The 8,384-nt window shown below is 43.5% G+C and overlaps 1 long non-coding RNA gene across 1 annotated transcript; it reads left to right on the top strand.

The window, feature by feature from the left end:
• Positions 1-5,548: 5,548 nt before the first annotated feature.
• LOC118563592 lies at positions 5,549-6,624 on the top strand. Its single transcript, XR_004931286.1, has 2 exons — positions 5,549-5,806; positions 6,119-6,624. It is a non-coding gene; the product is annotated as an uncharacterized LOC118563592 (long non-coding RNA).
• The last annotated feature ends 1,760 nt before the right edge of the window (positions 6,625-8,384 follow it).

The following is an 8,384-nucleotide window of genomic DNA, read 5'->3' as shown; positions in this document are numbered from 1 at the left end:
CATTTTGGAAACTTGATGTTCCACAAGGTTCAGTTTTAGGCTCTATTCTTTTTAATCTTTATACTCCATTGCCATTGGATGCTGTCATCTGGAACCTTTCTTAGCTACACTAATGAAACAGAGCTCTACATCACTGTGTCTGTGATGACCCCAGACCCATTGGCACACCTTTTAGCTGCTCTCAGATATCAGGTCTTGGACGACAGAGAATGTCCCTCAGCTAAATCAGGACAAAAAACGGAAGCTATGGTTATTGGCTCAGACGTTCAGAGAAAGAAACTCAAACACAAGCTCAACTTCCAACACAGGCAAAGACTCCTTAAGATCAGATAAAAAAAACCTCTGCATACACTTGATTCAATTCCACATTGAAATGTTCCAAAATCTAGATTTTATTACCTGAATAACGCTGCCAAATTGCAATCATTTCTCTCCTCTCTTTATAACCTGTAGAAGAGAAGAGAGCGTAGACTTTGTTGTTCATTTTGAGAAGGCTGTCGGCCCGGATCTGACTCGCAAAATCCATGTCTGTGACTTCCTGTTCCCTCACTTCATCTGAGTATGTTTAGCACATTAGTAACTGCAATAGCTCAGCACTACCACTAATAACGTCTTATCTGTTCTGGTGGTATTAAGCAGAGTAACAGCATGTCAGTAGGATTTTGGGCTCTTCGAGAAGCTTGATTCTGAAATAAAACCATTCTAGGAAAGTCAGTAATGTGGTTACATATTACATATTTTTTTCACATTTGATTCTTCATTCTATTATCGGTATGTGCAGTGCTCCATGGATAAAACTTGACCGGTTGGTTAAGTGACTACTGTAACAGTTGAGATTAACTTATTTTACCTTTATATTATTTTGTGCTCTTGCTCATAATCTTTTAACGTCATTTCTGACATTACAATGCAAACCATGAAGCTGTTAGCTAGCCGTGTTTAAGCTATCCATTTAACATCAAACAATATTACATCATTTCTGGAACAGAAACAAGCGACCAAAGTACAGTTAAGCCCAAAATGATTCATAACCTAAGCCGATTTCGATATGTTTTCATTTAATCAAGTTTGTTTAGTTTTGATTAATTTTTCTTTTAACAATAATAAATGGCACGTCAAAACTATTTATATCCTTTCTGAACAACCAACTGAGAAGATTTTATTGTCATTACCGCATTGTTTGCTTTTGGCTGAGAAGTAAAGCTTGTTCCAAATTCCCATGGATAATACAGAAGATTGGGTCCAAAACAAGCTGGAAAATCCTAAACAGAAATGGGCATCAAAGGAAATTATGACTAAGCATGAGAAGCCAAAGTGGAAATCGGGAAACACAAAAAGTTCAAGAAATACTAGAGTTGACTGTGAAATTTGGGAGAAAGCAATCCAGAAAAGTGAGAAGAAAATGGACATGTTGCTGTAATCAGATTAGTAGGATCATCTCAAATTCTAAATCAAAAGAATCACTTTTCTTCCGTATACAAATGGTTTGGGGACACTGCATGTTCTACTGTAATGTTTTCTATTCTTTGTTCTGTTCATGGGCAGCACTTTGAACTGTCTTGTTACTGACACGTGCATTAAAAAATAAACGTACCTTACACGATCTACTGCAACGGTGAGTTTTGTTCTCATGTACTGCAAAGCCAAGCAGGTATAGACATTGATGGATTAATGGATGTTCTCAGCAAAACAGAGTATTGGAACTTTGCCATCTTGGCTCCTGTTCGATCCACTGGAAAAGTTGGTTTTCAAAATTTCTTCTACATTTTTCCAGTTTTAAAACATCCGAGACCATTTTAGCTGAACCGCCCATAGTGTTCTGCATTTCTGTATGTTCCCCCCTCTCCATCACCAACTTAACCCAAATATGCTGTTCTTCTCAAATTTTCAGGGGAATGCGTGTGTTGCCTTCGGCTCTAAGTAAGGGCCACCTGTTTCACAGGATGGATAGCTAAACTCCATAGTGATGAACAAGGCCTGTTCGAGTTATGATTCAGTTACACAGAATCAGCAGCATGCCTGTCACGACTCGATTTTCTAGTCCTCTACTACACCTGTGAAACACTTGGTCACAGTGGAGAACTATCATTTGTACCTAAAACTAGAATTGGTTCTGGTCAGATATGTTGGGCTGCTATTGTTTTTAACCTAACTCAATATAAATCAGGAGGAGTGAAATCAGCTAACATAAGTTAGGTAGCAAAACTAGTGGAAAGAACCTTTAATGAATCATCTAAACACATAGATGACAGGTTCCTGGAAATGAGAAACAAACTTAAAAGTAACCAACAACAAAACATTCCCAGATTAGCAAAGACTAATCCATCATAAATGCCCAAAGTTAACCGTATTTTTCTGAATCAGTTTTCTGTGTTTTGTAATTATTATCATTTTATTTAAAACCAGCCCTTAAAGCCCTTTCGTCTTCAAGCAGAAACTCTATCAGTTTAGACATCCTAATGTGAGAAAACATCGCAGTGATTATGTGGCTGAGTGGCACAGACCAGATCTAATGTGAAGTGCGTCAGTTGATACTTTACGTGGCCACAGCAGGGTGAGTAGCCAGGACGCAGCTAGGTAACGCTCTTGCTGAAACACGACCGCAAAAACCCCAATCGAGGAGTGCAGCAGCGTCACAGGAGGCCAGCCACAGGAATGCTGCTCTGACAAAAGGACACTTTACCAAGAAATCACACGCTTGTATTAATCGGTCCTGACAGACGGGGAAACACAATGAAGCATATTGTTGTCAGCCGCTACTGCAATAAGCAATAACCGTAGAGACAATAAGTCTGTCTATATGCTGAGTCAGTCAGCGCATAGGGAGAGGAAGCGCGCCCTGGAGCAGATCAACCTCTGCTCCTAGATGCTGTGGGCTGATGTCTCTGTGTCTCTGACATCACATCAGTCTGGGTCCTGCCTGGTCTCCCCCCACTGAGACGCGCTGACATCACTTCCCACCCAAAGAGCAACAAATGGATGGGTTGTTGGGAGAGTCCAATGAATGAGGAAAAAGGAAGAGAGGCTGTTTGAGTCAAGCTCTTGGAATTCGTGATATACTGTACTGAGCTTTGTGCTAGAAAGGGGAAACCCGGCTACATCATCTCTCCAAGTCTTTTGTTTAGTCCAGCCATCAAAACATCTCCTTTAAAAAAATAATCTATTAGCTCTTTCTTTCATCACAATGGACTTCTAGGTGTGATCCTTTAATGCGGCGCTGCGGTGGTTCTGACATCATGCTCGCTGACCTATTGTACCGTGGCACGCAGAACAAAGAGGTTCCTGACGTTGGAGGTTGTTCGCAGCAAACTTTCATTGGGATCTAGAGATGATGAAAATGTTCGGACATCCTACAGGATTTCCTGCCAGGATGCATGAGAGGAAGGTGTGCTAAAGTCATTTGCACAACTGAACTTGTAAGAAATCGAAACCTTCTTCAGTCGCTTTGCTTTGACCCAAACAAGATGCTCTGCTGTCTTGAGTACCAGCGGCGACATTAAGCACACCACATTCTCATCTAACGCGCAACTGTGTGTTCATAATGTTTAGAGAGAGCGGAGTGTTGCACACCTGGACTGCAAAGGTACAGCGAAATGTCCTGTTGTGAAATGCACGGTTGGTCCTTATCAGTACTCTATACTAAATAATTGGCATGTAACCTGGTTACAGGATCAAGACTGTTTTTCTGCCTCCCAGTGGTCCTACTGCCATTTCCAGAAATACACCTCTCCTGGTCAGCAACAGCCAATCAGAGCCAGACATTCCTCCTGGCAGTTAGCGGCGTCAGTCACTCTTGTGTGTGTGCTGCTTACGCCCAGGTGAGTCCAGGGTATTTTACTTATTCATTTATTTTTTAAAGATGAAACTGTTGTTTATATGTCTGTGTTCTTGTTGGTTACATAATGTTTTATGGTGCTGTCTTGGCTGGGTCACGCTTGGAAAAGAGGAAGGAATCTTTTTAACTTTCTGCTCTCTCTCTTTTATCTTCATAGTAGGTACACCTGGTCTGATGTTCTGTTAACTGTGACATCATCCAGAGAAGACGGCTCATCCACTATTACCATCTAACATAGAACAGATTACTGGATCAATGTGTGCTTCTGTGCTTTTTTGTCTGTCTTGTTGTGTCTCTGCTCTGTCTTCTCTAACCCCCAGTTGGTCGAGGCAGATGACCGTTCATACTGAGCCTGGTTCTGCTGGAGGTTTTCCTTCCCGTTAAAGGGGAGTTTTTCTTCCCACTGTCGCTTAATGCTTGTTCAGTATGAGGGATTGCTGCAAAGCCATGGACAATGCAGACAACTCTCCCTGTGGCTCTACGGTTCTTCAGGACGAGTGAATGCTGCTTGTCAAGAAGTGACGCAATCATCTGGGTTTCCTTAGATAGTTACCAATCTGTATAATCTGACCCAGTCTGTATAATCTGATTGAATTTGACTTTGGAAAGTGCTTTGAGATGACACGTGTCATGAATTGGCACTATACAAACACAATTTAATTGAATAGAATTGAATCTCAATTAGTTGTTTCCTGGTTAAATATGGGATACTACTTTAAGCTCTCCATGAATTGCATAGAGTTCATGATGTCTTTCCCTTTAACAAAGTTCCCCATGCCTTTGAAAGTGAAATGATATCAGATTTATGAACATTTCAGGCTGGAAAAGGGTACCAACATAGAGGAACAGTGATCTGCTTGAATCACAGAGATTGAAGTAAAGAAGCTTAAAGGCTAAAACCGAATATAAATCTCAGCATACTGTAGAGTGTTCCCTTTCTAAATCACAATATTTGAACAGTCTGAGAGCAACAGAGAATATTTCTGGCTACAGCAGATGAATGTCTCTGAAGATTGAAGGCTTCAGAAACAGGAAACAGTCCAGCATCGACTTGACAGAGGACCTTTAGTGGATCACCTGTGGCATGTCATGTTGTCCTCTACCACATCTCTAGGAAACAGCTTGTTACTACAGGTGTGTCCAACTGTGGTGTGTGTTATGAAAAAAAAAACTGTGAACAATAGAAACAAAAGGCCTTCAGATACACTTATAACAGATTCTGTTATGTGTGATAACAACACTGTGTCTTCCTTTCAGATCAAAAGACGTTTTTTATGCCTGGATGAGTCACAGGTAATCTACCACACCGTTGCTCTGTTTCGAAGCAACCTGAGAAAGATGGACATATTGGTCCCTTTCAGAAAGCTCTACCTGCACTAAGCTTCTAGAACAAGAAGTTATTTCACTTTAATCATATTTATGGTTTCCATTACCTATAATTCAAAAAGCTGCTCCCTGTGGAAGAAACTGATGCTGTGATGTTTTAGCAGATGCCATGGCAACAGAAGCTGTGGTGGACATCCTTAATTTTGTTGACTTTGAGAGGCCACGACTTAAGGGCAGATCCCACAGAGTCACCACCAGGGAGGGGGGGAAAAGGGAGCAGAACGTTGCCCGGGATGTTTCCAGGCTATTGTCTGCTGGTTTCCATGCGTGACCACACAGCCATGCTGGTGCTGCGAGTGTGTGTGTGAGGCTGGACAATAACTGGCACTGTGAAAACTATCAGCGTGGGAAATAAGGGATGGACAGCGGGGAATGAAAAAGGGGAGGGCGGCTTATGTTAAAGGAGGCCGTTGACCCATCCTGATATTATAAGTGTTTATCTGAAAAGAACAGGAGAGGAGGCTGGGTGGAAACGAGGGATCACGGTGAAGAGGGGTTGCCCGTGCTTCCCAGAACAACAGCACTGTTTTGACTCTTTGCAGATGGAAAACAGCAATCGGAGCTCGGTGTGGACTTGGTAACCTGGTAAATAATGTTGGATTTTTATCTGTGAACCTGAGTAAGGATCCTGCCTGACTCACAAGAATAACAGACACCCTTCAGCTGGTGCACTGTTGTCCCCACCCAAGACGGGGAAAACAGCAGGGGCAGGCTTTCACTGGGTGATCTGTAAAGGGTTGCCTCATCTCGTGTTGTGTCTCCGCTCATCTTTAGGCAGTTTACACCCACTGCTGTGTTGACTCAGGTGTGTGTGTGTGTGTGTGTAAATTGTGGTTTGATGGAACATGAATGAGGAAAGATTTTGGCTAATCCGTTTTTCTTTCTCAATGATCTCAGAGCCCTTCCTCCCCATCCACGCCCACCCTGGAGATGACAGCGTGGTCCGGGTTTTTTAGGCTAGGGATGAGCGTATCACATCTGACCGCACTGAGGATGTAGAGGTCAAGACTGGGAGATCCCGATGGGGCTCTGGTGAATGGAGATGTCTCCTGCTGATTAGTTTAAACACAGGCCTTTTCTTCTGGCCCCATCTTCTTCCATCTCTCCATTCGTAATGGCAGTTCAAACAGGCCGAGGGCTTTTTATTGTATTAATGAATGGCTCAAAATGCCAAGATGATATTTCAAGATGTCAGAATTGGTTTTGATATTTTTCACTCAGGGGTTGGTGTATTAAGGCTCATTTTGTCATTTTACAGCCACAGACCTCCATGTATTTTATGGGGATTGTATGTGATAGAGCAACACTAACTAGTGCATTGTTAATGTAAAGAGGGAAGAAGATTATACATGGTTGTCCTACTTGGTTTATTTTTTATTAATAAAAACATGGTGTGCAGTCATGGTCAGACCCATTTACTTTGATTTTCCCTAAATAAACCTCAGTATAAATCCAGCTGTTCTATGTCTGGCTTCATCGGTTTGTCAGAGAACATTAGTGGACAAGCAGCATCATGAAGACCAAGGAACACAGCAGACGGTCAGGGAGAAAGTTCAAACCTGGGATCTGTTCTAAAACCACATGCCAAGCTGTGAACATCTCACAGAGCTTTGTTCAATCCATCATGTAAACATGGAGAGGATGGACCAACTGCAGATCTGCATGTGGCTATCCAAGCTGGATGGATGATGGAGAAGCTGCAGATACCCACAGCTCAGGTGGGAGTATCTAGGATGACTGTTGGTTGTGCACGCCACCAATCTGTCTCGTATGGAAGAACGGAAATGTTGAAAGAAGGCTGCAAAATGTCCAACCTGCAGTTTGCCACAAACCATGTAGATATCACAGCAGATATGGTACTCTAGCCTACATGCAAAATGCCATGTGTGGTGTAACACTAAGACTCTATCATCTCCACAGTGAAACATAGTGATGGCGCCATCACGTTGTGGGGAAGCTGTGCTGAAGGGACGCTGGTCAGAATTGATGGAAAGATGGATGAAGGTGAACACAAGTCCAACTGGCAAAGGGATTACAAATTAAAAACTAGCCTTTGGCTAATTGTGGCACGTTACAGGTAGACTGTTATAAATACGTGCTGTCCTGGTAAATAAATAAAATAAAATAAAATTAAACCACTTTCATTCTGCACTACTTTAGACTGGGGCAGAGGTTCACCTTTCAGCAGGACAAACCTAAACACGACCAAAGCTACAATGTGACTCAGGTCAAAGCACATGCATATGATGATGGTCCAGTTAAAGTCCATTTGGGAATCTATGCTAAGACTTGAACATTCCTATTTACAAAAGCTCAGCTTCCAGTCTGACTGACCTTTAGTGTTCACGATGCACTCAGACCGTGTGCGGACGCCTTATCTGCCCCTCTAGTTCGATTATTTTCTATAAGCGGGCTCACCACAGTAAACACCCTCCAAGGATGGCTCGAGTTCAGTTAGATTTTAACACTTTAATCTAAATAAGGCACAGAGATTATGGCTCTTACAACAAAAGCCCACGTCCCGAGGAAGAATGTCAGGATGCAGCTTATTGGCTGCATGCTGAACCTCTCTCCCTCTCTCTCGTTCCTGCGCAGCCTGATCGGTTTCACCTGGCAGGTTGCAATTAACCCACAACTGCTTCCACCTGTTTCCACCGCTTTATAAGACTCACCTCTTTCTGTTCCCGTCGCCGGTCCATAGCGTTCACTCCCGCTCAGTCTCTGCCAGTATTCTTGTCAGCTCCGTTTGTACCCGTCAGCCTGAAGACTCCATTCACCTGGTCTTGTTACAGTCAGCCCATAGACTTTCCGACAGTTTGTTTTCTCCAGTATTCGGCTCAGACGTTCAGCCCTCCACTGCTCGGCTCAGACGTTCAGCCCTCCACTGCACGGCTCAGACGTTCTGCTCGCCTCTGCTCGGCTCTGAGGTTCTGCTCGCCTCTGCTCGGCTCTGATGCTCTGCTCGCCACTGCTCGGCTCTGATGCTCTGCGCTCCACGGCTCGGTTCTGACGTTCTGCTCTCCACGGCTCGGCTCTGACGTTCCGCTCGCCACTGCTCGGCTCTGATGCTCTGCTCTCCTGCACCCGGCTCAGATGTTCTGCTCTCCAGTGCTCGGCTCCAGAGTTCCTCCCGGTCAGTTTCTCCACACTCCTCCTGCCGGCC

This window comes from Fundulus heteroclitus, chromosome 7, assembly GCF_011125445.2.
Source record: "Fundulus heteroclitus isolate FHET01 chromosome 7, MU-UCD_Fhet_4.1, whole genome shotgun sequence".
Taxonomy (NCBI): Eukaryota; Metazoa; Chordata; class Actinopteri; order Cyprinodontiformes; family Fundulidae; genus Fundulus; species Fundulus heteroclitus.
This window is presented reverse-complemented; position numbering and strand designations above follow the sequence as displayed.